Source organism: Pipistrellus hanaki (assembly GCF_964339955.1).
Source record: "Pipistrellus hanaki genome assembly, chromosome: 3".
Lineage (NCBI taxonomy): Eukaryota > Metazoa > Chordata > Mammalia > Chiroptera > Vespertilionidae > Pipistrellus > Pipistrellus hanaki.
In genome coordinates this window covers 10,093,574-10,114,774 of record NC_140505.1, presented here as the reverse complement: position 1 = coordinate 10,114,774, position 21,201 = coordinate 10,093,574, and the positions used below count along the sequence as shown (strand labels likewise).

The window sequence follows — 21,201 nt, the reverse complement described above, 5'->3', positions numbered from 1 at the left end:
AAATGTCCAAAACTGTGCTTTTCGCAGCGGTTGAGGCTTCTCTGACAGACTCCCCTGAGAACCAGGGCCAATTTTTCCCAGATTCAGCATTTCCGCTTTGCAGTGTTTGGCCCCTAGAAAGCGCTCAATACAAAAGTCAGACTTAAGATCCTAAGAGCAAGGATTTTTACTCATGCCTTTTATTTACTATTTATGATAAAAACATGTCCTAGCCGGTTTGGCTCAGAAGGGTTCCAGGTTCGATTCCGATCAAGGTCACATGCCTGAATTGTGGGCTCAATCCCCAGTACAGGATGTGCAGGAGGGGGCTGATCAATGATTTTATCACTGATGTTTCTCTCTCTCCCTCCACCTTCCTCTTTGAAATCAATAAAAATATCTATTTTTCTAAAAAAGAATTCTTTCTTTTAAAAAAAACAAAAACATAATCCTAACTCTCCCCTATTCATACTTCGTTCTACATAAAGGGGCTAGGTTGAATATCTGATCAAACAAGTGCCTTTTTCTTAGTAGAAAATGAACCTTCTGTAACCCATTCCTGTTTCTGCAATCTATCTATCTTTCCAGGGAGTAGGACTTCCGCAATCCTCTGTGGTATTATAGACTATTGAGTTAGCAAATATGATTCAGTTCTATAATTTGCCTTAGAATGAGATAACTATGGCACAGTGGGTTACTGTATAATAAAATATAAACTTCATAGTGCAAGCGGACTTCACCAGTAGTTCTTCCTGTAAAAAGAAGTCAAACTGCCCTGGCCAGCTTGGCTCAGTGGATAGAGCTTAGGCCTGTGGACTGAAGGATCATGGGTTCAATTCCAGTCAGGAGCATATGCCTGGGTTGTGGGCTCCATCCCCAGTGGGAGTCATGCAGGAGGCAGCCGGTCAATGATTCTCTTTCATCATTGATGTTTCTATCTCTCTCTCCCTCTCCCTCTCTCTCTGAAATCAATAAAAATATATTTAAAAAAAATAAAACTCAAACAACTTGACACAGGTTGGGAGGTGGGCAGGGGAATCCATGTTGGAATGTCATCTCTTAGGCTACTTATATCTATACTGGCTTCTCTCTTTGTTCCAGAAGCTACCAAGTGACCTAGGTTTTAAAAGACCATGCAGCCCTAACTGGTTTGGGACACAAATTCGATTCCGGTCAAGGGCATGTACCTTGGGTGCAGGCACACACCCAGTAGGGAGTGTGCAGGAGGCAGCTGATAAATGTTTCTCTCTCATCGATGTTTCTAATTCTCTATCCCTCTCCCTTCCTCTCTGTGAAAAAATCAATAAATATAAAACATAAAAGGCCTTGCAGGTGCAACTTGATATCACTGTTAACAATCATCAAAACAATCTACAAGCGACAACTTCTCACCTGTCACTGAAGGCAGTAAAACACACCATAAGTTACGGACTGCTTATCTGAAATAAGGTGAAGAAGTATTGACTTTTCCTTCAGAACCGGACCGTAGGTAAACAATGCCAGAGTTAAATATTACCACGCTTCCACTCCAGAAAAAGTATAGCAGAGAGCTAACCCGGCAGTCCAGACCCAGTGAAGGCTGGCATACCCATTCTTTAGGTGACATGTTTATGGACAAAGGAATGTATTTTTCTACCTCTCCTTCCTGCTCCTCTGTAAGTGGGACTCTCTCAGAGGGAAATTCTTTTTCTGAATGACAATTCGGGACATAAGACATCCTACAATATTTTAGTTAATTGCAGGGGATCAGAGTGACTATGAATGATTGGCCCTCAAACGTAACACTAATTTTCTTTTCTTTGCATCGAGCTTACATAGAAGCCGATAAGGTACAAATACTTTAAAGTCTTTAAAGGAAATGATAAGGAATTTGACGACTTTAACCCTTCTTTCCAGGGCACCTTCCCTGGAAGACTGATACGCTCCCAGTCTGTTTTTTCTTTTTTTTAATATATTTGTATTAATTCCAAAGAGGAAGGGAGAGGTAGGGAGGGAGAGACAGAGAAATAGAGAAAGAGAAATCTATGATGAGAGAGAATCATTGATCAGCTACCTCCCGCACTCTCTCTACTAGGGATTGAGCCTGCACCAGGACATGTGCACCGACTGGGAATTGAACCATGACCTCCTGGCTCATAGGTGGATGCTCAACCACTGAAACATGCTGCCTGGGCCAGTCTGTTTTCTTCCCCTTCTCCCCCCCCCCCCAATCTTGCTGTAGGTACACAGTGGGGGACTGGCCAGGCCCACCCTTCTGCTCAGCCCAACTCCTACTAAAACATGAAATTAGCATAATATTTTGACAAAATCACGTTACCTGGAAGTTGCTTCCTTGCAACCCCTTCACCCTTTCCAGATAGTCTGAGAATCTTATAACCTGCACTTGCCCATCTTCTTTCACTGCCCAAAGGGGATCTACTCAACCTGCCAAGAAGTACACATTTCCTCAAGGGAAACTGGAAGCAACTTCATTTTTTAAAAATATGTTTGCATTGATTTCAGAGAGGAAGGGAGAGGGAGAAAGAGAAAGAAACATCAATAATGAGGAAGAATCACTGATTGGCTGCCTCCTACATGCTACTGGGGCTTGAGTCTGCAACCCAGGCATATGCCCTGACCAGGAATTGAACCATGACCTTTTGGTTCATAGGTTGATTCACAAACCACTGAGCCACACCAGCTGGGCCTGAAGCAACTTTAAAACTCTTGGTTTTACAACTTTGAAATGAAATGAAATCCCCAGGTGCGAATAAAGGGAGAATGGGTGAGTTTTCTTACTTTCACTCCTATAAGAAATGGGCACACTAGAACAACCATGGATTTCGATCTGGGTCTATTAACAAGACTTAAAAATAGTTTATCTTTAAGTAAATACATTTTTTTTAAATATTTTATTGATTTTTTACAGAGAGGAAGAGAGAGGGATAGAGAGTTAGAAACATCAATGAGAGGGAAACATCAATCAGCTGCCTCTTGCACACCCCCCACTGGGGATGTGCCTGTAAACCAAGGTACATGCCCTTGACCGGAATTGGACCTGGGATCTTTTAGTCAGTAAGTTGACGCTCTATCCACTGGGCCAAACCGGTTTAGGCAAGTAAATAAGTTTTTATTTCTCTTCAGAATGGAGTTTAAACTGAAGGCCAAGGGAAAGTTACTAACTATAATATACTAAAAGTAAGATTTGGGGATCAAAGGTTTATATGCAAATATGTACTTGTGAACGGCTTCAAGCTATTTGCTTTAGTAAAGCTCCTCTAGATTGAATTTGTTTGACACTGTACATTTGCTCAACATTTCTTCCTTGATTGCATAAAAGTTGGCCACCGGGGCAATCCCAAATAGCAAATCAGGTCACAGTGTGTGAAAGTGACGTCTTCTTGCTATCTCTCTGCAGGGGAAGGAGTAGCCCCCAAGTCTGTCCTCCCGAAGCAGAATAACCTATTTCATCGTGAGCCAAGCGAACAAGAAAAAGTCATGCATGGGCAACTGCCCACATAAAAGGAAAGAACTGCTGATTTCAGAGAAGCCTGAGGTCATTTAAAAAAAAAATAACTATCATCAGGGCAATGTTCTATAAAGCTTGGTTTAGAAATACATTTTTAGGAGTAGTAGCTGACAGCCAAACTCAGTTCCTGGTTACCCTGAACTGCCCTAGGCCAAGGATAAAGAACCCTGGTCAAAGCAGGCTTTTCTCAACCAAGTGTCAGGCTGGCTAAAGTGAGACTATATCATCTAATCCCTCTTTTTTCTTTCTTTTTTTTTTTTTTAATATATTTTATTGATTTTGTACAGAGAGGAAGAGAGAGAGATACAGAGTTAGAAACATCAATGAGAGAGAGTCATCGATCAGCTGCCTCTTGCACACCCCCCACTGGGGATATGCCCGCAACCAAGGTACATGCCCTTGACAGGAATCGAACCCGGGACCCTTCAGTCGCCAAGCGACGCTCTATCCATTGAGCCACGCCGGTTTTGGCTCTTTTTTCTTTCTTAAAAAAATAACAGAATGGGGTCATTCATCCTTAGCCAGTCACTTCTCTGCAGGCCACAAGCCACCATGGCCAAGCACCTGCCAGCTAAGTGGTCACCTACGTGGCCTCAACAGAGAGTCTGGGCCCATTTCTACTAGTAAGTGTCCCCGAACACCCTCACCACACACTGACCCCCTCCTCCAGGCTCTTATTGGTCCCCTGGCTTCTTCTGAGGCTCTAAAAGGTGGAGAGTGAAAGGGACTGGGCTCTGATGAAGCCGAGCGTATACTTAAGTCCTCAGGATATACTTAAGCTTCCACATTATGGAAAGGTAACTCAAGTTTGGGAATTCCAGAAGACATTGTCTCCTCTTCAAGTAAGCAGTTTAATCTAGGAGTAGCATTGGAAACCAATCTGGGAAAACTTATGAACTACCTATACACCCAACTAGATATCAGGAGAGACTCATGTCAACAATGCAAAACTACAATATGAATACAAAAAGAATTCTGGCAAAACAGTAATACTAGAGATGAACTACGGAACATAAGTGGATTGTGAGTCTGGTTTACATAACCATGGAACAGCAGGTCTGAAAGACTTCCATTCCCTGGAATTTAAAACTTTTCTGTTCTTATCTGCAGGAATGCTATTCCTAAGAGTGTGTATATACCACGCACACCATTTCTCATCAACAAACACAGTCTGTGTTAGAGCAGCCTCTATTCCAGGCATGCAGGTTCTGACATTTGATAAGCATCTAAACCAGGATTGGGGGAAGGGGGTCTTTTGAAAGTCACCCTCTGTCCCTGTCATACACAGCTCTTCAACTATGATTTGGGAGTGTTAGAAATTGTGTTTTGAGAAAGTCAACAAATTTGGCTACATTAAAGTCTAGAACTTCTATAAGTCAAATCCGCTACAAGTATGTGCTAAGTGTCTTTGTAAAGCAAAGACAAAACTGGGAAAAATAGTTGCAATGTGAAGGCAAACATTTATTATCAAGACATAAAAGGCTCTTATAAATTGACAGAAAAATGCTAATGCCCAAGGAAGAAAAAAAAATGGCACTGCATTCAAATTAAAAGGGGAGGAAAATGAAAAATCACTATCGATAGATGTTTTGGTGTTCAACATTATTTGCAATCAAAGAAACGGAAATTTAAATATTGAGATAGCACTGTTCACCTATAAAGCTAGCAAGAACTATTTTTCCTTCTAAGGACGCTTCCCCATATTAACAAGAATATAGTAGCACGGGTATTCTCAGAGTGCCAGCGGGAACACACTTCGGTATAACATTTTTTGGAAAGCAAGTAATCAATCTGTATACAGAGATTTGTGAATCAACTGTGTTTGAAGGACTCCGTCTAAGGAACTATGCTCTGTAGATCAAGTTTTATAAAGAATGTTTGTTGCATCAGTATATATTTAATAATAGGAAATAAATTAAAAGTTCAGCTATAAGGAAATGGCTAGGCAAATTGTTACTTCTACATAATATTATGTAGTCACTAAAATAATATTCTGGAAGAACTATGAAAACGTGAGTACCTTTTCAAGTGTTAAAAAAAAAAAAAAATCAGCATGCAACAGTATATATATACCACCACTGTAAAAACAAAAAATCTTTGTTATATTGTGATTATCTTTGGAAGAAATGATTATTTAACTCCCTTTTTATTTTTATTTTTTAGAGAAACATTGATGTGAGAACAAAACATCCTGCATGCCCCCTTCTGGGGACTGAACCACAAACCCCAGCATATGCTCGGATCCAGAATCAAACACATAGCCTTCCAGTGCACAGAAAGGACGCCCAGTCCACTGAGCCACACGGCCAGGGCGGACTATTAACTCATACTTTTTCTGAACCTACCAATTTTTATTCAGCAAGCATGCATCACTTTTGAAATCATAACAAATAAAGACCAACAAAATGAGGGACGTGCTTTTGAAATGCTCAAATCGAATAACTGCAGTTTTGTTTCCAAGAAATACAAAAAAAAAAAAAAATCTAGCTATAATTTTATAATCCTACACAACACTCAAAATTGTAACCTTCAATTAATGACATGTAATTAAAAGGTGCAGGTCGTGTGCAAGAAGAACTATTTGCTCCACACCAAGCGAATTTTGAGTTGAATGCATAACTATGCATTATTTTAAACTAACTTCCACTCCTCTGGATTTTGTTCTTTTTCTTAGGGATGAGTAGTTTCTAATCATTTCTTTGTATCACTTTCCTATGGACTATTGTACCTCAGAAAAAAATTATGAAAGCACGTTGTAAAGCACTATACAAATAGGGCATCATTGCTCCTATTTAAATTGCCCATCATTTCCTGCCCTAATTATCCCCGAAAAAGAAGTCTTGTCTCCAGAACTGCCATTCCAAGCATGCAATTCCTTTTAGTGTTCAGCAAACACTGTTATCTGGGTGTATCTGCCCTCCTTGAGGAAGTCCGAGGCTCCCAGGAAGCAGAAACTCTGGTTTCTTCCCCACCTCACCCCACCCCACCGAGGAGTGGCGGTGAGGAGGGAGACTAACCCCCACCCCCACCGCAGCCCACCCGCCGGCCCGGCCTGAGGACTCGGCGCGATGGGGACAGAATCCCCATTACCTGGCCAAACACGAAGGCTCTCCTCCCAGCTCCCCTCGGCAGGCGCCCCTCCCCGCTTTGCCTGAGACTTTGATTTTATTCAAACAAAACCCAGCCCTCTGGATTTCCTCTGTGAGCCCGCGGACTGCTGAAGGAGTGTTAACAAAGTATGTGAAACTGCAGGCAGGCCAAATGAAGGACTCATCTCCCCATATTTACTCCAAAATAAGTCCAGTAAGTCCGAGTCAAAAAACAACAACACGACCGCAGGAAGAGAGTAGGTCTTGAAAAGACACAGAGTTCTAAGGAAAGCAAACACATCCACTAACGATCACAGGAGTCCCACCTGGGGCCTCAAGGCCAGAGGGGCACAGGGACTGGCAGACAGCTGGAAGGCTGGAAGGGGGGGCGGGGGAGAGGAGGAGAAGGGGGTGAAAGAGGCCCAAGCCCGTCAATGCCAAGTTCACCCTGATTGCTGACACCGGGAACGGCCCCCGCCAGCCGCCGGCCGGAGGGCTGGATGGTCTGCCTGCAGGGCCCGGCGGGGCCGGGGTCTGGTGGGCGGCCCCCGGCTCGGGGGACGCGGGTCCGTCTGCAGGGAACCGGGTCTACCGCGAACCCCTCGGTCACGGTCAAGGTGACAGCGAGCAGGTCCGCATCCGTCCCTCCGCGCCAGCTGCGCGCGCCCACGTGAGCCAGCTCCCCGCCGCCTCCGCGCCGCCGCCCCCCCCCCCCCACTTCGCCCCAACTTTGGCGCCTGAGCCCCCGGAATACCGACCCGCCACCCCTTCGCCACGTCCTCCCTCTGCCTGGCCCGCGGTCCCCGCCGATGACAGGCGGGCCCCCGGAGTCCACGCAACTCCGCACTCACCTCTGCGTCTGGGATCCAGCCCGAGCCCCGCGGGGAGCGCTCCGGGGAGGCGGGGGCCCTGCATGCCCGCCCCCGCGCCCTTTGCACCCTCTGGGCGGCGCTGCGGGCCCCCCCGGGCGATCGGCACCTGGGCACCCGCGGGCCGGCCCCACCCCACCCCACCCCACCCGCGCCGGCGGCGGAGCTGCTGCGGGGCGGGATCGGGGCGGGATCCCCGAGTCCCGGTGCGGCCCCCGCCTCTCCCCCCTTCCCCGCGCACCCCGCCTCCCGGCCGCCGCGGGGCGGGGCGAGGGCGGCGAGTTGGGAAACTTGTCCTTAGAGGCCGCCCGGCCCGCGCCCGCCGCCCCCTCCCGCCGCCCCCGCTGCGCCCCGCCGCCCGGACCCGGGGAACCTGGACCCGCTGGCGCTACCTCGGCCGGCTCCGCGCTCCGGGCTCCGGGCTCCGCGCTCCGGGCTCCGGGCTCCGCGCTCCGGGCTCCGGGCTCCGCGCTCCGGGCTCCGCGCTCCGGGCTCCGCGCTCCGGGCTCCGCGCTCCGGGCTCCGCGCTCCGGGCTCCGCGCTGCGCTCGGCGCGGCTCCCTCCTCGCGCTCCCGGGCCGGTCCGCAGCCCGCGCGCTCCCGGGCTGACTGCGGGCGCGCTCCCCGCCCCGGGCTCCGCCGGCCGCGCCGCACCTGTTGCCACGTGGACTGGCGCCCGCGGCTGCGGCCTGCGCACCTGGCGGGGCGGCCCGGGCCGGCCGCGCGGTCCCCGGGGCGATCGGCACTCCCCGGGGGCGATCGGCACTCCCCCGGGGCGATCGGCACTCTCCCGGGGGCTATGGACACTCCCCCGGGGCGATCGGCACTCCCCCGGGGCGATCGGCACCCCCCGCCGGGGCGATCCGCACTCCCCGGGGGCGATCCGCACTCCCCTGGGGCGACCCGCACTCCTCCTCGCCTCCAGGGCAGGGGCGGGGGCCGGGCTGCGGAGGGGAGGTGGGGAGGCAGGGCGTGGGAAGCCTGGAGGGGTTATCAATTCGGAGGTTTGCAAGGAACCAGCGGGGACTGTTTTTTCAGAGTCCGACTCCCGGTCGGTAGGATTATCTGCATTATCTTCACCTCTGAGAGGTTTATAGCAAATACCTGCTAAAGGTTAAAGACAGGCGCTCCCGAGCTGTGAGATCTCCGGATAAAAAATTTTAAAAAAAGCGCTGAGGACACGAGAACACCTGGGAAGCAGGCGCGACCCACTTTTCAGTCAACACACACACAGGCCTGGCTCCTTGCTGATGGAGAAATTCCACCCCTGGCTGTCTGCGAGGCCCATGAAACAGTCTCTTCTCTGAGCATATGTTTAATGCAAAGTTTTTCCCAACGACGCTCTTCTGCTTGCCACTGACAAGGGGTGTTGCTGATCATGAAATGTCAACCTGAATCCAAATGTGTCTCTAATTATCTGTTTGGGACGAGCTGAAAGCTTTTAAAGAGGAGTAGACTTAAGCTGAGGATACCGTGTGTGACTGAGTTTCTACACTGTCAATATTAGATCAGTAACAGATGTGTTGCCATTTACGGTTGTCAAGCCTTTTCAAGCCTACAGTGTTCCATTATCCTCTCAACGAGGCCCAGGGGCCTAGACGGTCAGACTGGTATCTCCATTTTTCAACTGGAGAAATGGGAGCTGGGAGAGGTCCCTGGCTTGCCCTGGCCCCATGGCTCAGTGGATTGGGATGTCCTCCTTACACCAAAAGATTGCATACCTAGATTGCTGCTTTGATCCCTGGTGCGGTGGGCACGGGAGGCAACCAACGGGTGTTTCTCATAATGCTATTTCTCTCCCTTCCTCTCTCTAAAAAGATTGGGAGTTAGGTGAGGATTAAAAAGCTTTTTAATAGATATGGAAGGTCAAGGGACTTGCTCCAGGTCACACAGCTAGCAAAGAGCAAGTGCAAACCCTACAGTCTTCCCTTTTTATTTCATTACCCGAGGACAACTCTCCGGTGCTTTTGAAGTTCCTGCTGTAAAGACAGGCGTGTAACTAACACATGCATGACTCTAGGGAAAGGCATGTGACTGCTTTTAGGGAGCCGGCATTAAACCCCATTGGACGATTGTCCCTGTGCAAAAGCACCAGAAACAAAATAAAAACAAACCACTGGACATTGTAAGTCATCAGGCAGTTATGCTAATTAGCAGCATGCCTCCTTCCAAAGCAGAGTACGCTAGGGTTAGACATACCATTGAATCTTTATTACCCTCAAGTGACCCAGATGACTTAGTCCACCCCCTCCCCCAACAGTTCCATAGTGTACCCTAGTTATATATCTATAAATATAGAAGCTGTTTTTACTTCATTTTCCCACGGATTGGTTAAAGAAAGAAAAGAAGAAAACAGCCGAAACCGGTTTGGCTCAGTAGATAGAGCGTCGGTCTGTGGACTGAAAGGTCCCAGGTTCGATTCCGGTCAAGGGCATGTACATTGGTTGCGGGCACATCCCCGGTAGGGGGTGTGCAGGAGGCAGCTGGTCGATGATTCTCTCTCATCAATGTTTCTAGCTATCTATCCCTCTCCCTTCCTTTCTGTGAAAAATCAATAAAATATATTTTTTTAAAAAGGAAAGGAAAAAACACACCATCTGTAAGTAATTCGAAGCAACTTTTGGGGCCATCGGAGAATCTGGAACTGGGCTTCTAATTGCATCCACATTACAAGAAAGGTTACCTTCTAGAGACATCGTCAGGGACTCTGTGGAGGCAAATATGCTTTAGCAGTGGACTGCTGACTTTTCTTTCCATCTTTGTTCTGGGCGTGTGGCCATGTTCTTGATCTCTGACCTTCAATGCTGACCTGCTGCAGACCTCATAAACAACATTAGGGCTCAGATAATAATTCCCCATAACTTTGTAGCTCTTTGTCCTAAAATGAAAGTTCGCCTAACTTATTTTCTCCATTAGAAAACTGCAAATGAAAACTACTTTGAACACTTATTTTTCCACTTACTCAGATTGACAAAAGTTACTAAGTTTGATAACCATAGTACAATATGTTGGCAAAAGTGTGAGAAAAGGGCAGTTACAAAGCAGATGTGCTTGTAAATTAAAATGACCTCCATCAAGAGCAATTCATAATATCTAACAAAGTTATAAATGCTCTTATCTTTGAGCCAGTAAGTCCACATATAAGAATTTCTCTGACAACACACATGAGAAATGGCATGTATATATAAGCTTGTCTATTTCAGCATCATTTATAAGAAAAGGTCAAAAAGGTATAAATGTTCATTGATAAAAGACTGGTGATTTACAAAACAGCCATAAAATTACATTTTATGAAGTATCTTTTTAAAAAACGAGAATGCTCTTTGTGCTATTATGAAATTATTTTCAAGATACATTATGTGAAAAAAGATACCTTATGTGCACAACTTTGTGAAATGCAAAACAAGTATGTTACACTCTATTAAAAAGCGAGAAATTACTAGTATACATATGTTTATTTGTATAAGCATAAAATATCTCTGGAAAGATGTCCCAGAAACTGATAAAATTGATTGGTCTTAATAAGGAAGCTGGACAGCCAAAGAGCAGGGTTTGAAGAGAAACAATTCATTAAATATAATTTTGTATTTTTTAAATTTTGAACCATTTAAATAATAGTACTGTTTCAGAAAATCAGAGAAGAACCAAGCAACAGCCGAGACCGGTTTGGCTCAATGGATAGAGCGTCGGTTTGGAGACTGAAAGGTCCCGGGTTCGATTCCGGTCAAGGGCATGTACCTTGGTTGCGGGCATATCCCCAGTAGGGAGTGTGCAAGAGGCAGCTGATCGATGACTCTCTCCCATCGATGTTTCTAACTCTCTATCTCTCTCCCTTCCTCTCTGTACAAAATCAATAAAATATATTTAAAAAAAAAAAAAAGAAAAAAAAAAAGAACCAAGCAACACTTGGAAAGATGGAGTTATATTTATTACACACTGGTCCAGAGGAAAATGTCTCTCAAATTCTGGGCCACAACATGGAGGTATTTTCCCTATTTATATGTTTTACCTTCTTTGTCTCCCAAATATGGGGTGTTTCCGGCCCCCTTTGCAAGTTCTTAAAGAGCCCCTATGTGCTGGGCCTTGAGACCTCAACCAAAGGCCTGGCCTGGTGCCAGCACTGATTACCTTGTCTGGGGAAGGTTTAATGGCCTCTCTGAAGTGCGAGTACTCTTAATTTCCTTATTATTTAAGAAAGCAAGCATTTACAGAAGCCAAATAGCAGGGTTAAAATTTCAAACAGCAGTTTTTGTATAAGATGGATGCTTCAGTACCGTTTCAAGTATTGTTTTGCCATCAGGAATGACTAAGATTCTTTCCCTACTAATTTCAGGATAAATTTCTCATGCATTAACGGGAGAGAAAAAAGCAAAATGCCCCATCATGCTTTCAAACTTCTTCTTCTCTAGTTTACTGAAAAGGAAGGCTTCAGTACATAAAACTCTAACATGCTGTGATTTGGGTGCAAATAATGAATTAGTTAACTCCTTGGAATGTTAAAGCATTGATATCTCCCTGGGATAGAGCTTCCAGCTATTGTTCCCAGTCACACTCGACCAGAAGTGGAAAATATATATCTTGCTGGTTTGATTCCCAAAGGGGAAAACTTCGGTACGTTGATTTGAGCAGTGAGGAAGAAATCCCATGGGAGTTCCTGGGAGTCATATTATTTTATTTATGAACTTGATCCCCTTTTTTAATTTGTTATTTATTTAGACCACCACATCACTGAATGAGGGATTCAAACGAAGTCTAAGAGACAGGCAGAGTAAATTTAAAAAACAAATATTTGGAAACATTAAGACAGGATCCAAGGAAAAACATACAGATAAGAGTAAACATACCATTGAGTAGCAAATTAAACCACTGAGCTTTTCGCTTGCCAAATGCCACAACCGGTTACATAACTGCCATTTTCAAAGGGTGAAGGAGTTCTTTAAGGGAAGCAAAGCTTTACCTAGCACTGAATTCAAAGAGAAGTTTTTTTCACTCATATTTCAGATCAAGACTAAGAAACTTTAAATGATTGTTTTTCATAATGGCTTAGAACATAAGCCAAAAATATTATAATAAAACTCAACTTGGTGAAGGTATTCACCCCGCCAAGCCTTATAACAGCATATTGGGATCCAGGGTTGACTATAAATAGAGGTGTGTAAAAGCTTTTAAAAGTCAAGTTTGCTCATGGTAAAATTCTAACATGTTCACAAATCCCTTCACACTTGCTTTATACAGCATTCCAGGAATTTTCCAGGCTTCTACCCATTTGAGGGGAGCTGAAGAATTAATTGCAAGAAACAACAGAGACCCAGAATGCTGGAATGTTGTGATACTGCTGATTTGACTGTTCTCCTATTTCTATTGAGAGAAAACATATATTACAAATATCCACATGACTTTTAATTCTTGTATCTCAAGATGGTGAATCATGCATGGTCAAGTGCACAAACTGACTGACTGTAGCAAGGAGTGCACAGCAAGAAACAGCATGACAGAAGTTAATGCCCAGCTGGTGTGGCTCAGTGGTTGAACATAGACCTGTGAACCAGAAGGTTATGGGTTCGATTCCCAGTTGGGGCGCATGCCTGGGTTTCAGGCTCAAGGCAGCCAACCAATGATTCTCTCTCAACCTTGATGTTTCTACTTCTCTCTCCCTTCCTTTCTGAAGTCAATAAAAAAATAATAATAATAATAAAAGAAGAAGTCAATGGTTCTAATTTATCTACAAATAACTCTTGAGTTCCTACGTCCTTCTTTCTAGTGCATTTTGGAGACTCAAGCAGCCTCTCCTCTCAATGTTCCAGAAGGGTAACTATCACAGCAGAGATCTCCTGGTGTAGGAGCCTGCAGATTTGTAAATAAAGTATCTCAAGGAAGAAAAGAGTTTCTTGTTGCAAATTCAGAGCAGTGGCAGTAATAAGAAAATATAGCTTCCTTTTATCAAAATGACCCGAGAGCATCTGAGAAACTCGTCCTCACCAATCCTGGAAGGCATCTTCAACAGTCCTATTCCATTTATAGACTCCGTAGAAGGAACCATTCATGATGCCAAAATTATTTTAGCTCATAACACAAACAAGTAGTTCTGTGATTCTGCTTTTGACCTCTTCATATTAGGAAGAAATCAAGAAAAACATAGCACCACCAGTTCGTTATGCAATCACTTTGCAAATGTTTGCTTTGAGTGCTCCAAATGTCATGACTGAAAAAACTACTGGTCTGCGTCATCTGCTCTTGACCATGAGTCATAACTGTGTCACACTTGGAATTGGTTAATCTCTGCTCTGATCGGATGGAGTCTTCCCTTAAAAAGTGGATGCATTTTCAACTTCAAAGTATGTATTGCTTTGTGACCAATACAATAAAAAGTCTATGGCTTTGAAGTCGCATACCTTTGATATTGTCATAATCTACGCTCTACTTTTTGAATTTGTCTTTAATTTATGCCCCTGGCCTTGTTCCCTTGGCCAAATGTAAGCCCTTAGAGAGCTGGGGACTGCCTCCCAACTTGCTCCCATCTCATTGGGCCCTGCTAACCGATCAGTGATCACCTGAAAAGAATGCAGATCACAAATGGGCCCTGTGTTGCTGCATTGTAACTGGTACCCAGTGTCTAGGCCTGGTCTGCTGATGGACATTTAATTCTTTCCTTTTGCAGCTTATGGTCTTGATCCATAGATTCTGATCCATATTTGATTCTGAGATCCAAATCCCTTGCAAAAGGTGTGCAATCAAGAGGACTTGGTGCTCTAAGCAGTAAGAAATGCTTGCAAAACAACCATGTAGGAAGAGTCATTAACTAAATGAATAGTAGCAATTAGCCCTCACGCTGTTGCATAAGCATTCTTCAAAAATATAATCACTCTTCTAAACATAGGCTGGCAATTCGGGAAAGAAGAGATTGTCATCATTATTTTTTCCATGCAGTGGGAAGGAATAACACTGTTTGCTTAAATCACATTGCTGTGTGCCAACATTGCAGGTCAGTGCCCGGTGAGTTACCAGAAGTGAGACAACCTTACCCTTGGGTGTCTAGAACATGGAGAAGTCAGGTTGCTAACCCAGGACAGAAATTTAACTCCCAATGTTTATTTTAGATAAGTAGTCTTCCAATCTCTTTTTGAATAGCTACAAAATTATAGTTAGCCCCCAGTAATTTACACAAACTGTGTAAATTCTGATTATCTGCTCTGGAAGCTCACAGCTAATTGATATCTGTTGTTTAAAAAAAAAAATTTATTGCTTGCATATCTTTACATATCATATCTTCAATAGGAGAATACAAATGCCAAAAAAATACCATTATCACTCCAAAACTTAAGATACAATTTGAAGTTAAAAGGTTTCATTTTGACACCTAGATATGTTTTTGTTGATTCAACCTATCTGCATCTCTGTTTCCCTTTTATAAAATTAGTTTTTTAGATCTCGTGGAATTGTTGTGAGATAAAATATGAGACATTATTATTTATGCATTTATGATTTGTGCATGAGAGCATGTTTAGAATTACTGATATCACTCATTTCCCTTCTCACTGACCTATGAACTTGAGGCTACAGAAAAACTTGTCTCCCCCAAAACATCATTCCCGTCAGTCTACCAACACCTGCCACCCTCCTCACGTCAGCCTTTCCGTTCACACCTGAACTATTCAAGTGAGTAGACCAGTAGTTTCTAAACCTATTCACTTATACTTCCCTATCTATAAAACAAACTGAATGCGTATGGCAAACATTTATTTATAAATTAGGGGCCCGGTACACGATTCATGAACCTTGAAAGGAACTGTGGGCCAGGAGGCTGCAGTGGGCACAGGAGCAGCAATTGGAGCCAGCACCAGCCTCGGGAGTGAGCGGCAGCTGATGCCCCAATTGCCCCTCAGGAGCAGGGGGAGATAGAGATCCACCTCAGGGGTGATTGGGCCAGTAGTCGCCGCTCACACCCACTGAGGGTGAGGCCGAGTGATCAGGACCAGTGCCAGGTGCCAGCAGTGGGTGTAAGCGGGCCGGCACCTGCAGCAGGTGCCAGAGCCAGGCAGGACTAAAGAAATTTCAGTAACCAACAGAGGCTCACTCCCATCACAGCAACTGGTGCCCTGCCTTGGTCTGGCACCCCCATTCACCTGCTGCCAATCCCCACTATGTTCCATGCACACCCCCTGGTGGTCAGCACATGTCATAGTGACTGGGTGTCCAGTTGTTCCACAATTCCGTCTATTGGCATATTAAGTTTTTATATAGAGAGATTATATATAGCACTAGAATACTAATATATTATGTACACAGTAAACTATATAAAAATAGAAAAGGGTAACATTAAAAAATAGATATCTCTAGCTGGTTTAGATATCCCTAGCCAGTTTGGATAAAGTGTCAGCCTGTGGACTGAAGGGTCCTGGGTTCAATTCTGGTCAAGGGCACATACCTTGGTTGCAGGCTTGATCCTGGCCTTGGTTCAGGTGCATGCAGGAAGCAACCAGTCATTATGTCTCTCTCACATCGATTTTTCTCTCTATCCCTCCCTTCCAAAATCAATGGAAAAATATCCTTGGATGAGGATTAACAACAATCAAACAACAGATAAATAAGTAAATAGTTTTTTAAAAATCTAGATAGCTAGGTAGAGAGAAGTTTCTCATATTATCTTCCCAAATCCCACCAGATACCTTCTGCTACCAAGAAACAATCCTATTTCTCTTAGTGGTATTTATTGCAGCAGAATTTTCATTGCTGGAAAGTTAAAAGGCAAAAACAAACATCACTTTTCGTGTAAATACCTAGTGTTACCGATTTCAACAGCCTGGCGTCCTTTAACAGGTTTCCATTCATGTGTGCCTCTGGAAGCAACCCTTCAAATATGAATTTAACCAGTCCCAACCTTCCAGCCGGAAAGATATGGGTGTGTCCAAAGGAGGCAACAGGTCCAAAATGGAGTCACCTGTGCTAAGTCACACCAACTTTAATGGCTAACCTAATTGTAGTTCCGGCTTCTCCCAGGAGTGGAATTTTAAACCAATCAGTCTGGAATGTTCAGGTCAGCTCTAGTGAGGTAATCTCCCTGATAAGACCCTCTGCCTCCCCCCAGGCCACTAACTAGAGGGGATGTTGCCCAATTCATGAATCATTCAATAAAACGAATTAGATCTTTAAATTTAATCCATTGAATATTTGTTCAACAGATAAATATTTTTGAACCCTCTCCAATGTGTTTCTTTTTTTTAATCCTCACCCAAGGATATTTTGATTTTTAGAGAGGGTAAGAGAGAGGGAAAGACAGAAATATTGATGTGAAACAAACACATGGACTGGTTGCCTCCTGCCCTTGCCTTGACTAGGGAGGAGTCTGCAACTGAAGTTCACGCCCCTGACCAGATGGAAGCCAGGACCCTTATTCACAGGCCTAAGCTCTATTCACTGAGCCAAACTGGCTAGGGCTCCAATGCGTTTTTTCCAACATAAACAATTTAGTTCTCAGCAAACACTGACTGGGTGTCCTATAAATTTAACTCAATTCTTCTTCTTTTCTTTTTAATCCTCACCGGAGGCTATTTTTCCATTGATTTTTTTTTTTTTTTTTTTTTTTTTGAAGAGCTTGGAAGGGAGGGGGAGAGACAGAGAGATAAACATCAATGTGAGATTGGTTGCCTCCTTCACGCTCCCCAAACTGGGCTGGGGATCAAGCCTGCAACCTATGTGTATGCTCTTTTTTTTTTCTTTTTTTTTTAATATATTTTTATTGATTTTTTTACAGAGAGGAAGAAGAGAGGGATAGAGAATTAGAAATATCAATGAAAGAGAATCATTGATCAGCTGCCTCTTACACACCCCCTTCTGGGGATGTGTCTGCAACCAAGGTACATGACCCTGACCGGAATCGAACCTGGGACCCTTCAGTCCACAGGCTGACACTCTATCCACTGAGCCAAACCGGTTTCGGCCCTATGTGTATGCTCTTGATCAGAGTCGGACCTGGAACCTTTTAATCTGTGACCAACTCTCTATTCACTGAGCTAAACCAGCCAGGGCAATCCCTTAGAATCTAAGGCTTAGACAGTGTCAGATCCAGCAGGTAAGGGCTCCGTCTTACAAGACTGCCCCTACTCCAAATGCCAAATGCAAATCCAGATTGCTCCCTGTGCTTCTGAAGACTGGCCATAAACTGGAATTTCCCAGGACTTCCTCCAGTGTGCTAGAGAGAGTATGGAAGTTTCAAACCTCTGACTACTTGGTCCTTCTGGTGGCCAGCCCCATCCTGCGGCAATCAAGGGGCCCCATTTTGTCACCCTATCCACATAAACTCTGGTGTCCTCAAGAGGGACTTCTTATGAATGACAAAGGATACTCCTATCACTCTGGAAATTCCAAGGGTTTTAAGAGCTTTGTGCCAGGAACCAGTATTAAAGAGCAAATATATTTCTTATTTTATTTTATTTTATTTTATTTTATTTTTCCCATTACCATTTGTTCCCTATATCCCCTCTTCCACCCCAACTCCTCCTACCTCCCCTAATCACTACACTGTTGTCCATAAGTTCTCTCTCTTTTTGTTCTCTTTTGCTCAATTCCCCCATACCACCCCCATTACCCACCACCTCCACTACCACACCAGGGCTGTCTGCCTGCTCTCTATCTCTGAGTCTGTCTATATTTTGCTTGGTAGTTCAGTTTAAATTCCACATATGAGTGAAATTATATGATACCTGTCTTTCTCTCACTGGCTTATTTCACTTAGCATAATGTTCCCCAGGTCCATCCATACTGTCACAAGAGGATAAAATTTTCTTCTTTAGGGCAGAGTAGTTTTCAATGGTATAAATGTGCCATAGCTTTTTTTTTATCCACTCATCTACTGATGGGCACTTGGGGTACTTCCAAATCTTGGCTATCCTATATAATCAAAACCTAATATGCAAATTGACTCAACAGCAGAACAACCTTTGGAATGACCGGTCGCTATGACATGCACTGACCACCAGGGGGCAAATGCTCAATGCAGGAGCTGCCCTCAGCCTTCAGGCCCCAGGCCAGCCAAGGTGGGTGCCTGCAGGAGCCTCTGATCATCCCACCAATCGCCCCACAGATCGGCCCTGATTGCCGGCCAGTCTAGGGACCCTACTCATGCTCACATTTCACTCCTCTAGTTGAAAATAATGTTACAATGCCCATAAGTGTACATATATTTTTTTCCACATTAGTGTTTCCAGTTTCTTTGGATAAATTCCCAATAGTGGAGTCACAAGTCAGTTCCTCTTTATTTATTTTCTTTTCTTTCTTTTTTTTTTTTTTTTTTTAAAGCTAACTCCATACTGCTTTCCACTACTGTTATACCAATCTGCATTCCACCAACAGTGCACAAGGGTTCCATTTTCTCCATGTCCTCACCAACATATGTTGTTTGCTGATTTATTCATGATACTCATTCTGACAGCAAGCATCAAACTAAAGAGTTTTTGCTTAGCAAAGGAAACCATCAACAAAATGAAAAGACAACCCACTAAATGAGAGAACGTATTCGACAATGATACATCTGATAAGGGATTAATACCCAACATTTATAAAGAACTTATAAAACTCAACACCAACAAACAAATAGACAATCCAATTAAGAAATGGGCAAAAGACCTGAATCAAATGTTCTCATCTTTGGCTTTTGGGAGCCTTTTTAAGCTGGCTCCTGAGGCCTTGACAAAAGATATTAGTGACCTTTGAGAAGCTCCTTGTTAGCTGATGTGACAATATTTTCCAGGACTAGCTTGCACATTTCCTGGACCACACTTGGAGTTAGCATCTCTATAAGAAGCTGGTTTTTTTGTAGTGATGAGGGGGTATTCCTAGACCACAATAGGAGTATTGCTAGTTCTGGGTGCTAAGGAAGCTTATTCAGACTGAGTTACTGTTTCTAGGGAGAGGTAGGCAATATTTATGCCTAGTAAGTTTTCCACATTGATAATCTTGGTTTATAAACAAAAGAGGTGATGAAATTAGACTATTGGATGATGATTTATTTGTGTAATCATTAGGACCTCAGAATATCATACCATTATCACCAACTCCAGTAAGATTACTGAAAACAACTGAAGATTTTTGCATTTGCTCTCTCCATCATTTTTCCGTGTTTTTAAATAGTAGTGTTTTATCTATATTGTCAAGTGTATTGCTTTTACAGATTGTACTCACATAACCTTGCTAGTCATATTGTGCTATCAGACACACATTGATGTGTGTTTGTGTGTGTGTTTAATGCTTATCCCCAATTCATATGTCAATGTTTCTCATCATTATGGTTGTCTGAAGCTTGTTCTCAAGTAGATTCCTCAAGAAGTGTTGTTGGCAGCTAAATAAAATATCATAAAGTCTAAAAACCCTGTGGCTAGACCACAAAGACATTTATCTGGGAACTAGAAAGAGTTTCCATAAAAAAGAAAAAATACAACTGTAATACAGTTGTTGGATTTTCTCTTGTGCCTATAGCCCAGCTAACTAAAGTGACAAGTAAATGGAGGATGTAACACATGAATGTTTCTATGAGATAAAGTTAAACTAAACCATCTTGAGCCCATGACCATATCATAAGATTATATAGAAATGGATGAATGTAATTGATCTAGATGAGAAAAGGATTTTAATTGATAAAAATATAACACTGTTTATTAAATTTCTTTATCTTTTTTTAAAAATAAAATGCCCATAATTATAATAATGATGTTTAACATTTATAAAACACTTGCTATGTGCCAGGCATTGTTTTGTCTTTACATGTCTTAATTTTATTTCATCTTTTGCAATAACCCTACATGCTGTATACTATTGTGGGTTTGTTTGTTTGTTTTTTTTAAATATATTTTTATTGATTTCAGAGAGTAAGGAAAAGGGAGAAATAGAAACATCAATGATGAGAGAAGATCGGCTGCCTACTGCACACTCCCCACTGGGGACTGAGCCTGATTGGCTGGAATTGAACCCGGGACCTTTTGGTCTGTAGTCTGACACTCTCAGTCCACAGGCCAACACTCTTCCCACTGAGCCAAACTAGCTAGGGTCCAGATACTATTCTTAAGCTCCATTTCATAGATGAGAACATTGCGAATAGTGAAATAAATTACTCTATGTTACACTGTTTAGCTTAACTGTTCCAAAGTGACAGTGTCTCAGGAAACGTTTCAATGATTTCTGCTAGCTGGTTGCTTTACCTTGACCCCAAATTCTGGGCCTTGCTTCTCTTGTGAATATCCCCATTTACTCCACTAGGGTAAAAAAAGAAAAGTAAGAACTGAAAGTCTCAAGAGCATTCCAAGAAGCCAAAACAATGAATTCTTAAATATAGAATTTGAAAGGAGGAAATAAAACCATAGCCCCCCCCCCCCCAAAAAAAAGAAAAAGTTTAATTAAGGAGATAAAAATAATAATGAAGTTGTAAACATATTTTGGGATTGAAGAGAGCCTTTTCCACAGCCACCTCCCCCATCACACACACACACACACACACACACACACACACACAAAACCATCTCCCTCTTTATCTCCTGACCCAACATCTTGCACAGATACACCCACTGGGCCCTAATATTCCCAAGACTTTGAGAAAATCCAGCAGCTCTATCTCAGAAAATGGTTAGATTCCACAGAAAAAAATCCTCATGGACTATGAAATCAAAGGACTGGCCATTTCATCACTCAGGAAATGGACTAACAAAATCCATTGTTTTTAAAGCGGGAAATTTCCCCAGTGAGATGGATTCCAAACCTTCTGTAGGTTG

General features: G+C 43.5%; 1 protein-coding gene across 1 annotated transcript in view; it reads right to left on the bottom strand.

The window, feature by feature from the left end:
- MTUS1 (microtubule associated scaffold protein 1) overlaps positions 1-7,624 on the bottom strand; it is a gene marked incomplete at its 5' end in the record, with an annotated part of 125,249 nt that extends 117,625 nt beyond the window's left edge. Inside the window, one exon of the mRNA XM_084879234.1 lies at positions 7,428-7,624. The remainder of the gene's footprint in view (positions 1-7,427) is intronic.
- Between the last annotated feature and the right edge of the window lie 13,577 nt (positions 7,625-21,201).